The sequence below is a fragment of the Martes martes genome (assembly GCF_963455335.1).
Source record: "Martes martes genome assembly, chromosome: 3".
In the NCBI taxonomy this organism is placed as follows: Eukaryota; Metazoa; Chordata; class Mammalia; order Carnivora; family Mustelidae; genus Martes; species Martes martes.
The window spans coordinates 109,053,710-109,077,566 of NC_137890.1; positions in this window are offsets into that span (position 1 = coordinate 109,053,710).

Below are 23,857 nucleotides of genomic sequence, written 5' to 3' on the forward strand. Positions count from 1 at the left end.
AAAAAATGTGATGACTTAGGTGATAGACATTTTTGGAAAGTCACAAACTACCAAAGGTTACACAAGAAGAAACAGATACCCCGAGTTACTTCTGTTTTTAAGTAAATTACATTTTTCCTTAAACATTTATGATTTCTGTCCCCCAAAACAATAACAACTCCATGCCAAATGGCTTTACTGATGAATTCAACCAAACATATAAGGAAAAAATTGTATCAATTAAATGGAAGCATCTCTTCATTATATACTTACTACAAAGGAAAAAAATTAAAAACTTTACAGCCGAGTAACCCAACTGACATCATTTTAACCAAGGGACTGATTAAAGTTAACTTTATCAGTAATAGGACAAATCCACACAAAGCACATCTTCATGTGATGCACCAAGTAGAAAGTATTACTTTACTATTCCTGAAAAACATATGTAACAGAATTAAGTCATATTGTACAAGATAATTATCTTGTTCTCTATGAAATTATCAGTGTCATGAAACACAAAGAAAAACTGAAAAAATCGATACCTCAATTCAGCATGCCTGGAATGAAATTGACTGTTTCTCCCCAAACATGTCATTACATCTGATTTTTTAAATTATAAATAGTGGCAATGCCACACACCACAGTTCCACAGAAGATCAATCAGAGGATGACATTTTATTGACCATTTTATTCATCAACATCTAAGTTTATGAATTACTAAATTCTGCCAATTTTACCTCTGAAATATTATTGAAATCCACTCTTCATATTTTTATTTATTTTTATTTTTTTAATTTAAATTCAATTAATTAACATATAGTGTATTAGTTTCAGAGGTAGAGTTCAGTGATTCATCAGTCTTTTTTTTTTGACAGATGGAGATCACAAGTAGGCAGAGAGGCAGGCAGAGAGAGAGGAGGAAGCAGGCTCCCCGCTGAGCAGAGAGCCCGACACGGGCTCGATCCCAGGATCCTGAGATCATGACCTGAGCCGAAGGCAGAGGCTTTAAACCACTGAGCCACCCAGGTGCCCCTGATTCATCAGTCTTATATAACACCTAGTGATCGTTATATCACATGCCCTCCTTAATGTCCCTCACCCAGTTACCCCATCCCCCTACCCCACATGCCTCCAGCAACCCTCAATTTGTTTCCTATGTTTAAGAGTCTCTTGCAGCTTGTTTCCCTATCTGATTTTGTCTTGTTTTATTTTTCCCTCCCTTCCCCCATGATTCTCTGTTTTGTTTCTTAAATTCCACATATAAGTGAAATCATATGGTAATTGTCTTTCTCTGACTGACTTACTTCACTTAGCAGAATACCCTCTCGCTCGATCTACATCATTGTAAATGTCAAGATCTCATTTTTTTATGGCTGACTATATATATATATATGTATGTATATATATATGTATATATATATATACACACACACACACACACATATATGTGTGTGTGTGTGTGTGTGTATGTCTTCTACATCTGGGCTCTTTCCATAGTTTGGCGATTGTGGACATTGCTGCTATAAACATTGGGATGCAGACGCCCCTTCGCATCACTATGTTTGTTTGTATCTTTGGGGTAAAAACCTAGTAAAGCAATTGTGGGGTCTTAGGGTAGCTCTATTTTCAACTCTCTGAGGAAACTCTATACTGTTTTCCAAGTGGCTATACCAGCTTGCATTTCCACCAGCAGTGTAGGAGGTTTCCCATTTTCTCAGTATCCTTGCCAAACCTGTTGTTTCCTGGCTGGTTAATTTTAGCCATTCTGACTTGTGTGACATGGTAGGTATCTCACTGTGGTTTTGATTTGTATTTCTCTGATGTCGAGTGATGTTGAGCACTTTTTGATGTGTCTGTTGGCCATTTGGATGTCTTCTTTGCAGAAATGTCTGTTCATGTCTTCTGCCCATTTCTTTATTGGATTATTTATTCTTAGGTGTTGAGTTTGGTAAGTTCTTTATTGATTTTGGATACTAGCCCTTTATCTGATATGTCATTTGCAAATATCTTCTCCCATTCTAACAGTTGTCTTTTGGTTTTGTTAACTGTTTCTTTTGTTGTGTCAAAGCTTCTGATCCTGGTGAAGTCCCAATAGTTCATTTTTGCCCTTTCTTTTTCCTTGCCTTCGGCAGTGTTTCTAGGAAGAAGTTGCTGTGGCTGACGTCGAAGAGGTTGCTGCCCGTGTTCTCCTCAAGGATTTTGATGGATTCCTGTTTCACTTTGAATTTTTTCAATCATTTTGAGTCTATTTTTGTGTGTGGTATAAGGAAATGCATGTGGATGTCCAATTTTCCCAATATCATTTGTTGAAGAGACTGTCTTTTCTCCATAGGCCATTCTTTCCTGCTTTGTCAAAGATTAGTTGACCATAGAGTTGAGGGTCCATTCCTGGGTTATCTGTTCTGTTCCATTGACCTATGAATCTGCTTTTGTGCAAGTACCATACTGTCTTGATGATTACTGCTTTGTAATAGAGCTTGAAGTTAGAATCATGATACCATCAGTTTTTGTTTTCTCTTTCCACATTCCTTTGGCTATTCAGTTCGGTTCTATTTCCTAACAAATTTTAGGATTATTTGTTCCAGCTCTCTGAAAAAAGTTGATTATATTTTTAAAGGGATTGCATTGAATGTATAGGTTGCTCTAAATAGTATAGACATTTTTACAATATTTGTTCTTCCAGTCCATGACCGTAGAATGTTTTTCCATTTCTTTGTGTCTTCCTCAGTTTCTTTCATGAGCGTCCTATAGTGTTCAGAACAAAGATCCTTCGCATCTGGTTAGGTTTATTCCTAGGTATCTTATGGTGTTTGGTGCAGTTGTCAATGGGTTCAACTCCTTAATTTCTCTTTCTTCTGTTTCAGTTAGTGTTAGTGTATAGAAATGCAACTGATTTCTGTGCATTGATTTTATATCCTTCCACTTTGCTGAATTCCTGTATGAGTTCTAGCAATTCGGGAGTGGAGCCTTCTGGGTTTTCCACATAGAGTATCATGCCATCTGCAAAGAGTGAGAGTTTGACTTCTTCTTTGCCAATTTGGATGTCTTTTATTTGTTTTTGTGTCTGATTGTTGAGGCTATGATTTCTTACTACTAAGTTGAACAACAGGGGTGATAGTGGACATCCCTGCCATGTTCCTGACTTTAGAGGAAAATCTCTGTCTTTCCCAATGAGAATTATATTCACTGTGGGCTTTTTATATACAGCTTTTATGATATTGAGGTATGTTCCTTCTATCCCTACACTGTGAAGAGTTGTGATCAAGAATGGATGCTGTACTTTGTCAGATGCTTTTTCTGCATCTATTGAGAGGAACTTATGGTTCTTGTCCTTTCTTTTATTAATGTAGTGTATCACATTGATTGATATGCAGATGTTGAATAAGCTTGCAGCTCAGGAATAAATCCCACTTGGTTGTGAGGAATAATTCTTTTAATGGACTATTGGGTCCTGTTGGCTAGTATCTTGGTGAGAATTTCGGCATCCATGTTCATCAGGCATATTGGTCTATAATTCTAATTTTTGCTGGGGTCCTTGTCTGGCTTTGGATCAAAATAATGCTGGCCTCATTAAAAGAGTTTGGAAGTTTTCCTTCCATTTCTATTTTTTGAAGCAGCTTTAGAAGAATAGGTATTAATTTTTCTTTAAATGTTTGGTAGAATTCCCCTGGAAATCCATCCAGCCTTGGGCTCTTGTTTGGTGGGAGATTTTTAATTACTGCTTCAATTTCCTTGCTAGTTATGGGTCTGTTGAGGTTTTTCTATTTCTTCCTGTTTCAGTTTTGGTAGTTTACATGTTTCTAGGAATGCATCCATTTCTTCTAGATTGCCTAATTTGTGGGCATATAGTTGCTCATAGTATGTTCTTATATTTGTTTGTATTTCTTCAATGTGGGCTGTGATCTCTCCCCTTTCATTCATGATTTTCTTTATCTGGGTCCTTTCTCTTTTCTTTTTGATAAGTCTGGCCAGGATTTTATCGATCTTATTAATTTTTTTAAAGAGCCAGTTTCTAGTTTTGTTGATCTGTTTTACTGTTCTTTGGGTTTCTATTTCATTGATTTCTCCTCTAATCTTTATTAATTCTCTTTTCCTGCTGGGTTTGGGCTACATTAGCTGTTTTTTCTTCATATCCTTTAGGGGTAAGGTTAGGTTGTATATTTGAGACCTTTCTTGTTTAGCCAGTGATCTATTCTTAGCCTCTAACTAGCTATTTATAAGAATTTGTGAATATTTTAAATGTGTTCAACTCATACTTTTCCTTCCCCTTGAATTCCCAATATGAATTTCCCAATATGCCTTTATCTGGAAAGCAAATGCTGATGAGAGAAATTTGATTTGACTCTATAAAATTATACTCATCTTCTTCACTTCATTCATTTTAACCTATACTTTTTCTCATTATATATCCCAATTTTCTGGTATCTCTCATCCACACTAAAACAATTAGCTGTAGCTGATTTGTAAGGCTACATTATTTCCTTTCTTTGTTTCAGTATTTTTTGAAGAACCTTTCTCTTCTTCCTCCTACTCATCTTCACCATTCTTATCACCATAAATCAATAGCAATAATAAAATGGTAATAATAATATATCATCATTAAGTACCTTTTATGGGTCAGAACTCATTTTAGGTGTTTTACAATGTTCTTCTGTCACTAAACTATTACTACAATGAATGGCATGATGAAATGAATATTATCAAATTCAATTTATCAATAAGAAATTGAGAATCAGAGAGATTAGATAATTTATCCAAGGTTTTATTGTTAATAAATGGAGAAACCTGGGTATGTGGAAAGAAAAGTCTGACTTCAAACCACATTTTACAGGCTCATATTTCCAGAATATATTTCCAGAATAGATTTAATTAAAAACAAACAAATTCATGAATATTGAGGATTTTCAAGTGAACATTTTCTTATAAAACGGTGTAGAATTTTAGAAGGCTGAGTCCAAAATTACAAAAGCAGAATGTAAGGAAACAATTTATTCAACTATATAGAATCTAAATTTGAGTCTCTGTCCATGACAACACTATCTGGCCTTACACTTCTCTCATTCAGTGGGTCTCTCTGGGGATCAGCTTTTTTCCTCTTTCAAAAAGGAAAACATTGTTTACCTGCATGAGTTTTGTAAAGATGATAGTTGTTACCGTTATTTCAATACCAAATTTTAATCCAAGAAAGTACTGGAAGATGTTAGTAAACCATATGAACTTAAAAAATATAATATATGGGGATTAAAACAGGGTCAAAGGTAAAATTTTTAAATTTACTTCCCAAAAAAAGTCATTCAACTAGTTTTTCACAAGGTGATTTTTCTTAAGTATTATATATCAATACATACTAAGAAATCAATTAAGAGACTTCTAATCTGGACAAGATGGTGTACAGTTGTTTTTCCCTGCATCTCTCCTCTAAGGATGACTTTATACCCTGGAAATGGTATGAGACAGAACCAATGAACTCTAAAGAGTGGTAAGAAGGACACTGGGATTGGGGGAAAAACACAGCAGCAGCAAGGCATCTTGGTTCCCCACCCAACAGAAGAAGGCCACCCAGACCCAGCATTTCCCAAATCTAAACTGGCAACAGAAGGCAAGTCATTTCTCCGCAAACAGAATTCACTCTGACAAAAGCAGGGAAACATGATACTACTAGAAAGATGGCCAGTTGGAAGCCCTACCCCTAATAAATAGCCAGGAGAGGTTTCTCATTTCCCACTAGGCTTGAAACTCCCCTTATCCACCAAGAGGTAACCAACTGGGCAGGCAGAGTTGGAAGGAGAGCCAATATACAGCCACTTACTGTGGCTACATCCATTTTCCCAGTTCTAGTTGCCCATTCCCCTTTGCTGGGCAGAGAAGGTGAGTGTGGGTACAGCAGGTACAATAAGGCTTCCTGAACCAGACCACCTGCTGTATATTGGCTCTCCTTCCAACTCTGCCTGCCCAGCCCTATATCCCTGCAGGCACAAGACTTTCTTCTTCCATCCAGAAATACCCTGGAGCAGAGGAATCCCCATAGGACAGTCCCACTATACCTTCCCTGCTGAGAGATACCTGGCAGCCAGGACTAAGGAAATTTCTTCCCCTGCTGAGGCAGCACCAACAGGAAGCAGCTTGGAGACACTGTAGCAACAGCTGAACCAGATTGATCAAAATAATACCGCAAAGGCTCTGATAATTAAACTGACATTGGTACCAAAGCCCACAAATATGGGCCAAGCCCCATGTGCTAAATCTGTCCCCTAAAATTTAAAAAAAAATGTAAATTAGACCCCAGATTCTCCTAACATAAGAGACAAAAGGTCTAGGATACAATTTAAAAAAAAAAAATCACCCATCATAGCAAGAACCAAGAAAATGCAACTTGAATAAAAAAAGGCAATCAATTGATGCCAACACCAAAATATATCACATGTTGGAATTAGCTTACAAGACTTTTAAGGCAGCTGTCATATAAAAATATTTCAACAGACTATTATAAAAACTTGAAACAAATAAAAAAATAGGAAATCTCAACAAGGAAATAGAAGCCATAAAAATAAACCAAATTGAAATTATAAAACTGAAAAATATAATGAATAAAAAATCTTGTATGGGCTCAATTGTAGAGTGGAGATGATAGACAATAGCATGAGTGAACAATATAATTGATGCAATCTGAAAAATAGAAAATAAATAGAAACAACCACAACAAAAACATGAGCAGAGACACAGGGATCTGTGAAACATAATAAAAGGTTCAATATTTGTATCACTGAAATCCCAGAAGAATAGGAGAAAGAAATTTGGACTGAGAGAGCATTTTAAAAAATGATGACCGAAAACTCCCCAAATTTGGTAAAAGACAAACCTACGAATAAGAAGCTGAACAAATTTTGTACAGGCAAACCCAAAGAAATCATGTCAGGACACATCATAATTAAACATTTAAAAACTAAAGAAAAAGAAAAAGAATTGAAAACAGTCAAGATGGATGGCATATTACCCATAGGGAATATCAGTTTGGATTGGAGTGGATTTCTCATCCGAACATGTGGAGTCCAGAAGAAAGTGCCACGATATTTTCTAAGTACTGAAAGAAGATGACTGTGGTTACTAATCTTATAATACCTGGTAAAACTATCATTTAGGAATAAAGAGGAAATAAAAACATTCTAAAACGAAGCAAAACTAAATTTGTCACTAGCAGACAGACAGATTGGCCAAATGAAGTTCTTCAAACAGAAAGGAAACTGTAAAAGAAGGAATCATGGAACATGAGGAAGAAGGGACAGTGGGAAGAGAGAAAATAGGGGTACATACAATAAGCCATTCTTTTTTTCCCAAGTTTTAAAAATCATATATGATGATTGAAACAAAAATTATAATACCATCTCATATTCAAAACAATGATATTTCAAAGTGGGACCTAAATGGAAGTGAGACTTCCACACTTCACTTGAATTGGTGAAATGTTGATGCCCATAGCCTGCTGTAAGTCATATATATGTATTTATATACATATATACTCAGAGCAACCACTATGAAAACTATACCAAGGGATACTCTCAAACACATTTTAAATAAATCAAGATGGAATCTTAAAACATATCTCTACAACCCCACAATAAAGCGAGAATAGAGTAACCAGGTATGAGAACCAAGAGCAACAATTAGAAAGCAAATAAAGTAGCAGATTGAAACTCTGACATATCAATAATTATCTTAAATGTAAATGCTCTAAAAACAACAATCGAAAGACAGATTGGCAGAATGCACACAAAAGGACGACTTGAACTATGTACATGTTTTCTTCAGCAAAGGACTAACAGCAGGTTTGAGGTGGTTATCCTTAAAAGAACCAGCTTATAAGACTGGCCCCCACCTGATGTCTGGAAACTTGGTTTTCTCTAATAAAAACATCCCTCTGTGCTCAAACTATGTAAACAATATGGTCTGTACCAAATACCTGCTTTTTTGAGGGGTGGGAGGAGACTGGAATTTTGGTACATGCCCAGCAAAAGATGCCTGCATGACCAGTTGCCAATAAAAAAACTCTGGGTGCTGAGTTTCTAAGGAGGTTTCCTGCTGGAAAACTTCCCACACTTGTTACCATAACACTTTGCCTGAGGAACTAACCACTCAGTGTGTTACTCCACTAGGAGAGGACTTTTCTTCAAGAGTTGCACCTGATTTTCTCTGGATTTTACTCCGTGACTTTCCCTTTGATGAATAAACCCTTTGCTCTAATATATCATAGCTGTGAATCTGACTATATGCTGAATCTTGTGAATACTGCTAACAAATCATCACATAAAGGTATAGTGTTGAGAAACCCGGACACATGCTGCTTATGAGAAATGACCTCAAATTCAGCAACATAAGTAATTTGAAAGTACAGATCTCTCTCTCTCTCTCCATACACACACACACACACACACACACACATATATGTGTGTATTTATATACCTCATGAGGTATTTAGATACCTCATGCAAACATTAAGCAAGAATAGCAGGAATGGGTATATTAACATACAATAAAGTAGATTTCAGGGCAAAAAAATATGAGAGACAAACAGGGTCATTACGTATTGATGAAAGAATTAAAATACCAGGAAGTCATATGAACCTAAATATAGACACATCTACCATTGGGAGAAACTGGGCAAAATATTAAAGAAATCTCTCTGTATATTTCTTGTAACTGCATGCAAATGTATAATTATCTCAATAAAAGTTTTAATTAAAACTAGAAAATAAAAGTCAGTCCAGAAGCCTTGTCATGAAAAATATTTTGGGTTGGAAATCCTTGCTCAGTTAGTGCTACAAAGGAATAATTTCATTCATTTGCTTTTTTTTTTTTTTCATTTTCTTATAAGATTAATGCTGAGTTCACCTGCAGTGGGTTTGTCCCCCCACCCCACCCCAAAATTTTAGGATTTCCTATGTATCTAAGTTTTGATAATTTTTCATACACTGTGTTTGATTTGGGCCTCTGTAATGTGAAAGTATTTAACTCAGAGAAATTTTCTTGTATCAATATTATTGTTATTATTAATAACTTTCTCTGACCTTTCTAATAGTTGGAATTTTTTTATATTTTATCTTTTATGTGATATTTTTACTTAAATTTATTTTTTTGTCTTATATTTAGGGAGATTTCTTCAAACATATTTTTTAATTTTTTATATTTCGCTTCTAGTTTCCAGGAAACTTATTTTGTGACTATTTCATTTTCATAGTACCTTTCTTAATGGATGCAATACACACATATATATTATATGTGTATATGGAAATATATATTCCCTCACTCTCTCTGAAGATTTTAATTAGAATTTTGGTTTGAGTTATTTAGTTTTATTTATTTTTTTCTGTTTCCTAACTTTTATCTCCTTCAGAATTGGTTTTCTTTTGTTTATCTTGGTCTTTGTTTTTCATGTTAGAGTCTTATGACAGTTAATTATTCATATTTACGTGAGCCAAATAAAGGTTGATTTACAGATATGTATACTTGTGTGAGTTTTGTCATCTGGAGAATATATCTTCCGGGTGAAGGTTAGGCACAAGGTCATTTTGCTAGGGAGCACTTAAGTGCAAGAATAGGAATGGGGGCACTAATGCCCATTATTTCTGCCCAAGTAAGTCATCCCCAATGTAGTTTTATTTAAAGCAATGAAACCTAATTTTAGGTTGTCCCAGTTGTGTGGTGGAACAGTAGAGAGGCAGGGACAACTGTTCCTATGACTTTGTAATCAACCCTACTTTGCACTCCTGCCTTTGTAGCCTGGTAGGCAGTTCAGCTAGCTGATCAGTTACAACCCCTTTTGCTTGTCAACTAAACTATGGCTTTCTCATATCATCAGTCTTTACTGTGTCTACTGTTTTCTGTCTTCCAGAAATTTACTAGCATTTCTCATTTTTTCACGTCCTCCGTTTGGTATTTTTATTGTAGTGGTTTATACTAGTTAGTATTTTACCATTATTTTAATGATGTGTCCAGATAAAGAGGAAATACGCATTTGTGTTGTCTGCAATTTTCAAACATTGGTCACCACTAAAGTAGTCTTGACATAAAAAATATAACTCTTGTACATTTTACCAATGGTAATTTAAAAATCAATAAAAATTTCTCTTTACCCACAGAAATATAATAAAAAACTAAAGTCATAATTAGATTTTGCCAAGCTAACAAATAATTGAATCATGGATTTCTTCTACTTTACAACTCATGTTTCATGTGATTTTTAGCTTCTAGCTTTTTATGATTAAAATAAGTAAATTCATTTTCTTCCAAAGTATTTTAAAATCCTAACTAGAAAGAGTTTTGTTTATTTATAGAAAAGTGTTTTCCTATATTGTATTTTACTAAGTCAATGCTAGGCATGCAGTATTCAATCAATTAATACTTCTTTGTAGAAAAGCACAACTGTGATTTTTAATGTGCAGTGATGTGCAATTTTGTGTTCTGTGAATCTCAGTTGGTTTTCTAACATCATCCCTCCCACCCAAAATCAATCTCCCTTCTAACCTTGTCATAAGTTTCACTGACAGTAAAGTCACTCATCTCATTGGAGCAGAAAAGTAAAAGCAGAATCATTGTTTGGAACTACTGGCACATTGTACATTTATTTCATTTAGTTCAAGAACCAAAACATCTAAGTCATCTTAACCATGCCCGTAATAGCAAAATATCTTCTGAACCCTTCAATCTCTTAACAGCGACAAAACTTCAATTATGTACTTTTTTTTTCCCCTTCTTCTTGACATCCTATTTCTCACGGAGGCCATTTTGCATAACTGTGTTCCTGATTAGAAGATGGGAACAAAGGCAATGATGAGAATAATAACCAAGGAGTATACTTAAAAATACACTCTGATTTAACCACTTTTCATGAAGGCTTAAGGTAGCGTATAAATTTATTTATCATTTGGAGAGACGCTATTAACATTTAATTAGCAGTGAAGGAAGAGGAGAACAGAAACTTTGTGTTAAGGCAGCTTGACTTTGAGTAACTAAACACTGATATGGTGGCTTTCTCTTATTTCTCTTCATAGCTACAAAAAAAAAAAAGAAAGAAAGAAAGAAAAAAGTGAGGTTTCTCAAAAAAAAAAAAAAAAAGCCTAAGGCAAAGCAGTAAGTTAATATAATATTGTAGTTATAAAATCACTGTGAAGATCTAACTCTCTAAGTCAGGCTCAAACCAGGGAATGGCTTATTTCCCATGGTGTGGATTATAGAAAAATAAAATCTTAATTTAATTTTATCTTGCCAGTAGACCTTATAGTATGGAGGAATCAGGGTGGGGTAGGAAAAGTGTCTAGGTTGTTCTAATATTTCTCAAGATTATTCTTTTTAAAAAAAGATTTATTTATTTATTTATTTTATAGAGAGAGAAAGAGTATGAAGGGGGGGCACAGGCAGAGGGAGAGGGACAGAATCTCAAGCAAAACCCCTCTGAGCACATAGCCCAATGTAGGGCTCAGCCTCACAAACCTGGGATTGTGACCTGAGCCAAAACCAAGATTCAGGTGCTTAACTGACAGAGCGCCCCGGTGCCCCAGGGCTTTTATTCTTATTTCTTAACTACAACAACTGAATGAATAGTTGTTTTTTTTGGCATTATCTCTGTTTTTATATCTAGAAATTTTATTTCTTGCTCAGATAATAATTACGCTAAAGCCTCTTGTTTTTGTATAAACTGTGTTTTATTCAGAGAGGCCAGCTACTATAATAAACAATCCTAAAGTATCCAGGGCTTAATATAATAAGAATTTGTTTCTAGCTAATATCACAGTCTTAATCATGGGGCTTTGCTCCACGGTGTTATTCAGGGGATCCATTTTTCATCTGGTTTTTGTTTTGTTTTGTTTTTATAAATACATCTTTGAAAGTGGTTGAGGGCGAGAAGGGAAGTAGCTGTTTTGATCACTAACATCATTCTTAAAATGGCTTATTGCTTATTTCAACCTGATAATCAGGATAGCCAAAAATCTAGCTCTGTAACAAAATGCTATCATTCTAAATATGTCTTTTTTTTTTTTCCTCAACTGTATTTTCAGTGTCAGGCCATGGTCAGCAGGATTATGAATTTTCTCCCTTTATTCATTAAAGAAGGGAAAGGAAGGGATGGGAAGGGACGGGAAGGGAGAAGGAAGGAAGGAAGGAAGGGAGGAAGGGAGGGAGGAAGGGAAAAGAAAAGAGAAGAAACCAGTCTAGGCCAGCTTCATGGGCTTATGACCTATGTAGATGGAGAAGCTTCCCCAGTCAAAAAGGCACTGTACTCGGTTCTGCTTTAGACATCCTGAAATTTTTAAACATTTTGTCTTTGAACTGGTGTCATATAAGGTAAGTCAAAGGGCAGGTGGAGCAAGTGCCCAGACAGAGCTTTGATATACCATATGTGTGCCTCTTCCTTTTCCCAGCAGCACCTTTCCATTCACACATTGTTCATAGTGCCCAGGGAACACAGAATTCCTGTTAGCCTTCCCAGCTTAGTGGACCCAGCATTTCTTGGGACCTCTGCATCTTTACTGGATCCTCTAATTCTTGGTAGCAAGTGAAAAAAGAGAAACATAAGAATTGGGAAGTTTTTAATTTAATTTAATTATTTTGTTTTAGGGTCCATCCCCCAAAGCAGCATATATCATCTCTGTCAATGTCATTGGGCAGACCTCGGACCTATAGTCTCAACAGGACCATCTACATAATTTGGGGGCCCAGTAGAAAATGAAACTGTGGGGCCTCTTGGTCAAACATTATTGAGAATTTTGTGAACTATAACAACAGAGCATTAAGCCAAGCACATGCCCTTCTTAAGTGCAGATCATCTGGGACTGTATAGTCCACATGCTCTTGTAGATGGCCCTACGTATCACTTAAATTCCAGGGAATCTGAGAAATGTGATCCAACTGTTGTAACCCAGTGATGGAGTTTGGTAAGTATATTACCAAACAAAGGATGCTACAACAAATTGCCACAAACATAGTGGCTTCAGTAATACAGATTTATTATTTTATAGTTCTGAAGGACAGAAGTATGAAACGAATTCCACTGGGCTAAAATCAAGCTGTTGGCAGAACTGTGTTTCTTTCTGGAGTTTCTAGGGAAAATCTATTTGCCTTTTCCAGCTTCTAGAGACCAGCACATTCCTTGGCTCATAGGCTATTCTTCCATCTTCCAAGTTTGCATCTTTCTGGTGATCCTTCCCCAGTCATATCTCTTTCTGACCGTAGTTGGGAAAGATTATAAGGACCCATGTGATTCTATTTGTCTACCTGGATAATCCAGAACAATTTCTTCACTTTAAGGTCTTTAATTTGATCACATTTGCACGGCCCTTTTGCCAAGTAAAGTAACATATTTACAGGTCCAGGAGATGAGGGCTTGTATTGCTTGGAGAGCCAATATTCTGCCACCATGGCATTGTTTCCATTACAGCTTGCTAGCTCATGAGAATTAGCAATTAATAAATCATTTCTTTAATGAATTCTACCCAAAGAAGTTGAGTTTCTGAAAGCGATTATTTCTATTTAAGACAGTATTTCATCATGGAAACTATGGCTTCTCTGATGGCTCTGGTGCTGTCTTTCCTTTGTACATTCTCCCTAAAATGTTTTTCTTTTCCAGATCAGATGACTGCTATTTTTTTTTTTTAAGGATGCCTGTGAAATCACTCAGTCCTAGATCTCTTTCTCTACCTTTGTTGTGCCTAATCTTATTTCTGAAAAAAATAAAAATAAAAAATAAACAAACAAACAAAAAAACCCAACAAAACTCCAGCTACCTGAATTACACGAAGATTGAATTACTGAAGTTGAATCAGGATCGGAGAAAAAGATGGAAAAATGTCTGTGTATATCCTAAGTCCAAGAGTTAAATCTTGTACCCATAAGTATTTTCTTAAAATAATCTCTTTTCTTTATGTTAAATGCAGTTGTTTTGAATTCTGATAAAATGTAGCCTGCCAACTTATGCAGAGATTTTTTAAAGCAATTCATTTGGTGCACCCCAAAAGCAATAAAAATTCCAGTAACTTTCTTCTCATTTTTTAATTAGTAGCAGCAAAATTTGTGAGATGTTTAAGGGCATGTTCAGACAATGTAGTGGGGTTACAGTGAGAGGAATACCACATTTTTATTCTTCCTTGGGCAACTTTGATTTAGTTCAACTACTTCTGAAAGAATGAAAGTCCCACTTGAATGCCTTCTGCTTGATTTCTACTATGCTTCATCTCTTGTTTCTTTATTAATAGGAGAATTTAGAGAAAGGATGAGGATTCACATTTAAAAAGGAAGAGAGAAATTAGAGGAGCAGTTCTAGACATTTTATTTTCCTCTCATTTCACCTCACCTTTGTCAGAAATAACAATGGGCACTCTGTAGGATGAGCTCACTAAATACAGTCTCTGGTAATGGCTAAAATGTACCTGTAGGAAAAGGAAGAAAGATGATCCTCAGGTGCAAGTGACCTCAAAGACCATGTTTGCTTATCAAGAAATTTTCATAGCATCATATTAAAAAAAGGAAAACTTTAATTTGCATAGATGTGTATTAGGATAAGTCACTTATATACTTTAGTATTAGACAACTTTCACCAAATTTTGCAATGATGATAACTAGCCATAACATCTTAGTAGCATATAATAACATTAGTTTGGTTCTTGCTTGATATGTCTATGGCTGTCATCTACTCAACCTCTACTTTATATGCCATCACCTTTCAGAGCAGAATCTAACTAGAGATCCCCATCAGGAACATGCTATTTTAATGGCAAAAGGAAAAGAGAAAGATAGGTCTTTTAAAAAATGATTTTATTTATTTATTTTATTTTAAAGAGAGAGAGAGTGTGTGCAAGCAGGGGAAGGGGCAGAAGGAGAGGGAAAGAATCTCAAGTAGACTCCATGCCAAGCATGAAGCCCAAATTAGGGCCCTGAGATCATGACCTGAGCCAAAACTGAGAGTCAGAGGCTTAACTAATTGAGCCACCCCAGAACCCCCAAAACAAGAAAGTTTGTGGAAACAGATGACAGCACATAAAACTTCCTCTAAAAATAGACTTGTGCTATGTCTAGCTCGTTTTATTGGCTGAAGTAAGCCACATGGACACACTTAACACTGAAGAAAGAAAATACATTTTACCGGTGCCTGGGTGGCTCGGTGGGTTGGACCTTTGTCTTCGGCTCGGATCATGATCTCAGGGGGATCAAGTCCTGCATCAGGCTCTCTGCTCAACAGGGAGCCTGCTCCTCCTCCCCTCTGCCTGCCTCTCTGCCTACTTGTGATCTCTCTCTGCATGTGAAATAAACAAATAAAATCCTTTTAAAAAATACATTTTACCTACAGTGAGCTAATGCAAGACATATAGCAATGTGCCAAGACATGTAAACCTCTAAGACAAAAGGAGAAAGAGATGCAAATGATTTGGAATCACAATGCAGTCAACCACACAAGTAGTAGAAAGGGAGCTATTTTCTTTTTCTTAAACTACTGAGTTCCTTCAATTATATCTCCTGTTATAAAAGTTGCAGAAATTATTGTAGAAATTAGAGTAGAAACATTTGTTAATTTTTTATTAATTATTTTTATTAACATATAATGTATTATTTGCCCCAGGGGTACAGGTCTGTGAATCATCAGCCTTACTCATTTCACAGCACTCACCATATCACATACCCTCCCCAATGTAGATAACCCAATCACCCTCTCCATATCCCCCTCTCCCCAGCAACCCTCAGTTTGTTTTGTGAGATTAAAGTCTCTTATGGTTTGTCTCCTTCCCAATCCCATCTTCTTTCATTTTTTCCTTCACTACCCCCAGCTCCCCCACCCTATCTCTCAAATTACTCATATCAGGGAGATTATATGATAATTATCTTTCTCTGATTGACCTATTTCACTCAGCATAATACCCCCTAGTTCCATCAACATCATTGCAAAGTCAAGATTGTATTTCTTTTTTTTTTTAAGATTGTATTTCTTTTGATGACTGCATAGTATTCCATTATATATACCACATCTTCTTTATCCATTCATCTGTTGATGGACATCTAGGTTCTTTCCACAGTTTGGCTATTATGGGCATTGCTGCTCTAAACATTTGGGTGCACATGACCCTTCGGATCACTACATTTCTATCTTCAGGATAAATACCCAGTGGTGTAATTGCTGGCTCATAGGGTAGCTCTATTTTCAACTTTTTGAAGAACCTCCATGCTGTTTTCTAGAGTGGTTGCACCAGCTTGCATTCCCACCAACATTGTATGAGGGTTCCCCTTTCTCCGCATCCTCGCCAACATCTTTTGTTTACTGACTTATTAATTTTAGCCATTCTGACTGGTGGGAGGTGGTATCTCATTGTGATTTTGTTGTATTTCCCTGAAGCTGAGTGATATGGAGCACTTTTTCATGTATCTGTTGGCCATTTGAATGTCTTCTTTGCAGAAATGTCTGTTCATGTCCTCTGCCCATTTCTTGATTGGATTATTTGTTCTTAGGGTGTGGAGTTTGCTAAACTCTTTATAGATTTTGGATACTAGCCCTTTACCTGATATGTCATTTGCAAATATCTTCTCCCATTTTGTCAGTTGTCTTTTGGTTTTGTTCACTGTTTCCTTTGCTGTGCAGAAGCTTTTGATCTTGATGAAGTCCCAATAGCTCATTTTTGCCCTTGTTTCCCTTGCCTTTGGCAATGTTTCTAGGAAGAAGTTGCTGCAGCTGAGGTCAAAGAGGTTGCTGCCTGTGCTCTCCTCAAGGATTTTGATGGATTCCTTTCTCTCATTGAGGTCCTTCACCCATTTTCAGTCTATTTTTGTGTGTGGTGTAAGGAAATGGTACAGTTTCATTTTTCTGCATGTGGCTGTCCAAGTTTCCCAACACCATTTGTTGAAGAGACTGTCTTTTTTCCGTTAGACATTCTTTCCTGCTTTGTCAAAGATTAGTTGACCATAGAGTTGAGGGTCTATTTCTGGGTTCTCTATTCCATTCCATTGATCTACGTGTCTGTTTTTGTGCCAGTACCATACTGTCTTGATGATGACAGCTTTGTAATAGAGCTTGAAGTTCAGAATTGTGATGCCACCAACTTTGGCTTTCTTTTTCAATATTCCTCTGGCTATTCGAGGTCTTTTCTGGTTCCACATAATTTTTAATATTATTTGTTCCATTTCTTTGAAAAAAAAAATGGGTGGGATTTTGATAGGGATTGCATTAAATGTGTAGTTTGCTTTAGGTAGCATAGACATTTTCACAATATTTGTTTTCCCATCCATGAGCATGGAACATTTTTCCATTTCTTTGTGTCTTCCTCAATTTCTTTCCTGAGGACTTTATAGTTTTCTGAGTATGGATTCTTTTCTTCTTTCTTCTTTGGTTAGGTTTATTCCTAGGTATCTTATAGTTTTGGGTCCAATTATAATTGGGATTGACTCCTTAATTTCTTTTTCTTCTGTCTTGTTGTTGGTGTAAAGAAATGTAACTGATTTCTGTGCATTGACTTTATATCCTAACACTTTACTGAATTCCTGTACAAGTTCTAGCAGTTTTGGAGTGGAGTCTTTTGGGTTTTCCACATAAAGTATCATATCATCTTCAAAGAGTGATAGTTTGACTTCTTCTTTGCTTATTTGGATGCCTTTAATTTCTTTTTGTTGTCTGATTGCCGAGGCAAGGACTTCTAGTACTATGTTGAATAGCAATGGTTATAGTGGACATCCCTGCCATATTCCTGACCTTAGGGGAAAAGCTCTCTGTTTTTCCCCATTGAGAATGATATTCACTGTAGGTTTTTCATAGATGGCTTTGATGATATTGAGGTATGTACCCTCTATCTCTATGCGTTGAAGAGTTTTGATCAAGAAAGGATGCTGTACTTTTCAAATGCTTTTTAGCATCTGTTGAGAGTTTCCTATGGTTGTTGTTCTTTCTTTTATTAATGTCTTGTATCACATAGATTGATTTGTGGGTGTTGAACCAACCTTGCAGCCCTGGAATAAATCCCACTTGGTCATGGTGAATAATCCTTTTAATGTATTATTGGATCCTATTGGCTAGTATTTTGGTGAGAATTTTTGCATCCATGTTCATCAAGGATACTGGTCTGTAATTCTCCTTTTTGATGGGGTCTTTGTCTGGTTTGGGGATCAAGGTAATGCTGACCTCATAAAATAAGTTTGGAAGTTTTCCTTCCATTTCTATTTTTTGGAACAGTTTCAGGAGAATAGGTATTAATTCTTCTTTAAACATTTGGTAGAAATCCCCTGGAAAGCCATCTGGCCCTGGGCTCTTGTTTGTAGGGAGATTTTTGATGACTGCTTCAATCTCCTTACTGGTGATGGGTCTGTTCAGGTTTTCTATTGCTTCCTGGTTCAGTTGTGGTACTTTATATGCCTCTAGGAATGCATCCATTTCTTCCAGATTGTCAAATTTGCTGATGTATAGTTTCTCATAGTATGTTCTTATAATTGTTTGTACTTCTTTGATGTTGGTTGTGATCTCTTCTCTTTCATTCATGATTTTATTTATTTATTTTCTTTTGGATAAGTCTGGGCAGGGGTTTATCAATCTTACTAATTGTTTCAAAGAAACAGCTCCTAGTTTAGTTGACTTGTTCTATGTTCTTCTGGTTTCTATTTCATTGATTTCTGCTCTGATCATTATGATTTCTCTTCTCCTGCTGGGTTTAGGCTTTCTTTGTTGTTCTTTCTCCAGATCATTTAGGTGTAGGATCAGGTTGTGACTTGAGACCTTTCTTGTTTCTTGAGAAAGCTTGTATCACTATATACTTTCCTCTCAGGACTGCTTTTGTTGTGTCCCATAGATTTTGAACAGTTGTGTTTTCATTTTCATTTGTTTCCATGAATTTTTTCAATTCTTCTTTAATTTCCTGGCTGACCCATTCATTCTTTAGCAGGATGCTCTTTAGCTTCCATGTATTTAAGTTTTTTCCAACTTTTCTCTTGTGATTGAGTTCTAACTTCAGAGCATTGTGGTCTGAAAGGATGCAGGGAATGATCCCAGTCTTTTGGTCCTGGTTGAAACCTGATTTGTGACACAGGATGTGATCTATTCTGGAGAATGTTCCATGTGCACTAGAGATGAATGTGTATTCTGTTGTTTTGGGATAGAGTGTTCTGAATATATATATGTGATGTCCATCAGGTCCAGTGTCTCATTTAAGACCTTTATTTTCTTGTTGATCTTTTCCTTGGATGATCTGTCCATTTCAGTTCAGGGGTGTTAAAGTCCCCTACTATTATTGTATTATTGTTGATGTGTTTCTTTGATTTTGTTTTTAATTGGTTTCTATAATTGGCTGCTCCCATGTTAGGGGCATAGATATTTAAAATTGTTAGATCTTCTTGTTGGACAGACCCTTTGAGCATGACATAGTGTCCTTCCTCATCTCTTATTATAGTCTTTGGCTTAAAATCTAATTTATCTGATATAAGGATTGCCACCCCAGCTTTCTTTTGATGTCCTTTAGCATGGTAAATTGTTTTCTATCCACTCACTTTAAATCTGGAGGTGTCTTTGGGTCTAAAATGAGTTTCTTATAGACAGCATATTAATGGGTCTTGGTTTTTTATCCATTCTGATATCGTGTGTCTTTTGATTGGGGCATTTAGCCCATTTACATTCAGGGTAACTATTAAAATATATGACCTTAGTGCCATCGTATTGCCTGTAAGGTGACTGTTACTGTATATTGTCTCTGTTAAGGAACACAGACAATATACTGGTCTACTATTTTTAGGCTCTTTCATTGCTTAGGGGGTCCCTTTCAATATTCCCTGTAGGGTTGGTTTGGTATTTGTAAATTCTTTTAGTTTTTGTTTGTCCTGGAAGCTTTTTCATCTTTCCTTCTATTTTCAATGATAGCCTGGAGGGATATAGTATTCTTGGCTGCATATTTTTCTCATTTAGTGCTCTGAATATATCAGGCCAGTTATTTCTGGCCTGCCAGGCCTCTGTGGATAAGCCTGCTGCCAATCTAATATTCCTACCATTGTATGTTACAGACTTCTTGTCCTGGGCTGCTTTCAGGATTTTCTCTTTGTCACTAAGATTTGTAACTTTTACTATTAGTTAACGGGGTGTGAACCTATTTTTATTGATTTTGGGGAAGGTTCTCTGTGCCTCCTGGATTTTGATGCTTGCTCCCTTAGCCATATTAGGGAAATTCTCTACTATAATTTGCTCCATTTTCCTTCTGCCCCTCCCTGTTTTTCTTCTTCTGGAATCCCAATTATTCTAATATTGTTTCATCTTATGGTATCACTTATCTTTTGAATTCTCCCCTCATGGTCCAGTAGTTGTTTGTTTCTCCTTTGGTTAGCTTCTTTATTCTCCCTCAGTTGTTCTTCTATATCACTAATTCTCTCTTCTGCCTCATTTATCCTAGCAGTAAGAGCCTTCATTTTTTATTGCACCTCATTAATTCCTTTTTTGAGTTCATCTTCATTAGACTTTAGTTCTTTTATTTCTCCAGAAAGGGATTTTATTTCTCAGAAACGGGTTCTCTAACATCCATGCATTTTTTGAGCCCAGCTAGGACCTTGAGAATCATCATTCTGAACTCCAGTTCTGACATATTACAATTGTCCATATTGATTAGGTCCCTAGGTGTTGGTACTGCCTCTTATTCATTTTTTTTTTTTTTTCTGGTGAGTTTTTCTGCCTTGTCATTTTATCCAGATAAGAATATATGAACGGGAGAACAAAATACTAAAAAGGTGGCAAAGTCCCCAGAAAAATGTACACTAACCAAATTAGAAGAGACCTAAAATCTGGGGGAGAAGGGGGAGAAAAAGAAAAAAAATATATATATATATATACATATGTATATGTATTAGACTGGTGAATAGAAAGAGCCACCCACTTGATTTTGGCTGTATTCTGGTCTTTTAGAAGAAACTACCTCCCAAAATTTTAAAGAAAGAAACATTTATATATATGCAAAAATAAGGGCAAACATGATGAAGGGATGGAATATGACTGTAAAGCTGAAAATTTTTTAAAAAAGTTGAAAAAAGGGATTGATAAGATTTGTTGGAAAAATAGAAAAAAAGAGGAGAGAATGTGCTCAGGCTGGAGACTAGAACAAAGCCATGTGCTAGATTTAGGGTATATTTTGATCTATTAGGAGAAATTGTATCCTAAAATTTTAAAGAAAAAAAAACCCTATATGTATACAAAAAATAAGGTTAAATACAATGAAGGGATAAAATATGACTTTAACAATGAAGGTTTAAAATTTTGTTAAGATAAACTAGTTTAAAAAACATTAAAAGAGGAAAGAGGAAAATTTATAAAATAGAATAAGAAAAAACATAACATTAAAAAAAAATTAACTTTGCAAGACTAAAGGACCATTAGGAAAAAGCCATAAATTCTATACACTGCTTTCCCATAGCTCTGGAGTTCCACTGTTCTTGATCAGTTAGCTTGGTCTTAGCTGGATGTTCTTGCTCATCTTCTGCGGGAAGGGCCTGTTGCAGTGAGTATCAAATGTCTTTGCCCAAGGCGGAATTGCACCACCCTTGCCATGGGCCAGGCTAAGTGTCTGCTTGGGTTCACTCTCAGGAGCTTTTGTTCCCTGCATGCTTTCTGTAGAGCTCTGGAAGACAGTAATGAGAATGGTGGCCTCCCAATCTCTGGCCCGGAGGAGCCAAGAGCTCGGGGCCCCACTCTTCAGTGCACCCTCAGAGAAAAGCCATCAATCCCTCCTGTCTCCCAGGTCTCCAGCCACACACTGTGCTCACCTGGCCTGTGAATGAGCATTACTATCTCTGGCACACAGCCCCATTTGGAATCTCCACACCCAGTATATTCTTGCTGTGCATTCTTGTTCTGCTCCTCCTGGAGGAGGAAGGAAGGAATCTCTCTGGATCTGCCACTTGTGGGATCCCTGCTCAGAGAGTAGTGGTCCGACTCTGTCTCAGATCATGGTTTATGGTAACCCCAGTTTGAAAGCTCACTCCTTGGCTCTGTCTCTGTAGCTAGATACCTGGGAGTTCTGCCACACTGAAACACCCCTGATCTTTCTGTGACCCCACTGAGACCACACTGTTCCTGCAAGGGCATCACCCCTGCTTAGCCTCTGGAGCGATGTTCCTCAGTGGAGCAGACTTCTAAAAGTTCTGATTTTGTGCTCCACTGCTCCACTGCTTGTCGGGACCTGCCCCCCCCCACCCCATTGTCTATCTTCCTGTCCTTTTGGATTCACTTCTCCACACGCCCTAACTTTCAGAAATTGGTTGATTTTCTGTTCCTAGAATTGCTGCTCTTCTTCTCTTCTATCTCCCGTTGAGTTTGTAGGTGTTTGGAATGGTTTGGTAACTATCGAGCTGAACTCCTGGGACCTGATGTCATTTCAGTCTGCTACTTCTCCACCATCTTGCTTCTCCTCCAGAATAGACACATTTTGATATGTTTAGGGTAATTACAAATTTTAAAAGTTAGTGTAAAATTTAGAGAAACCTCGAATATTCATTGCAATACTACTGTTTTCCCCTCTAGGGAGAAAAATACTTTAATCAAAGAAAGCAGTTTCCTATATCAAGTCTAGTCTGCTCTTCTTTAGGAATGAATTACTAGTTTATTGCTTGGCTGTGAGCCCATAGAAACAACTACATTTCTCAGACTTCATTGCAATTAAGGTGGCCCATTAGGTGTAAGTGGGAGGGGATAGATGGCACTTCTGAGAAAATTCCTTGAGGATGGGACAGAGGGCTAATGTGCACCTTTTTGCAACCACTCCCTTGCATTTCCTTCTTCCTATCTAGAACTAAGACCTGATGGTGAAAATCTGTAGTTATTTTGGGCTTTGACTTTGAGAATGGAAGCTGAGTGCTAAATTCTTGGGGCTAACTATTAAAGGTGTGTTCATCTTTGCTGGCAATATATAGCCTTCCTATTAGTCCTGTACCTCTTTTATGACAGGGCAATATAAACTTCAATTTTATTTGATTTACTGTGATTTTCTATTTCTCTTACTAGCAGCTGGGCACAATTACTATATGTTACAAGACTTAATTAAAGAATATTGATTAAAAATTGAGAGGAGCTCACAGCAGCTTTTCTCACAGAGACCTGTATGTATGGCTTAACTGGGAAATAAAATGATGCAGAATAAGATGCCAAGGAGAACAAAGCAAGAGTATAATGTCCAAGACCAAGAAAAACATTGAAACAGTGCTATTGTTCAGCCAAATGAGTAAAACTAAGGAAATGGTATTGTAGTAAGTAAGATTATGTCTGTGTGAACCTTAAACATTTATCTGTAATGATAGACATAGATACAGTCTTTTGTTATATATGGATACATACAGATTCAATACGTAAATAAATAAAAATCTCCTATTTTTTACAGATAGGGTCAAATCATAAAGACTCCTCAGACACATACAGTGGGACACTATAGAACTATGAGCCCTTAGTTAAGTAGATTGATATAATGTTCTCTCTTTGGGCCACTTGGCACCACTGTCAGCCATTTGTTTAGCTTCTACAGACTTCTGAACAATAGCTTCTCCCAAACAATGGGCACTGTTCAAATGGGTCTATTGGTAATGGGATTGGGGTTCATGAACACATGAGTGCCCCAGTTTTTAAAAATCTATTATTCCAGCATTTTTTTCCTCTGTTAGTTCCTATTAGATATAAAACCAGAAGAAAAAAACAGAACTTCTCATTCCATTCTGCAGAATCTCTGTTCTAAGTATCCAGGATTCTTTCGAAACAGTGGGCTAAGTGGGCCCATCTCAGTATTTCTCAACTCCTATGATGTGCTGTCTTTGTCTATGCCCTGATTTTGTCCTCTCTCATTTATTCATCATCAGTTGAAGACAGCAAATCTAAGAGGCCTCTTAGTTGCTAAAAGTTTTAACT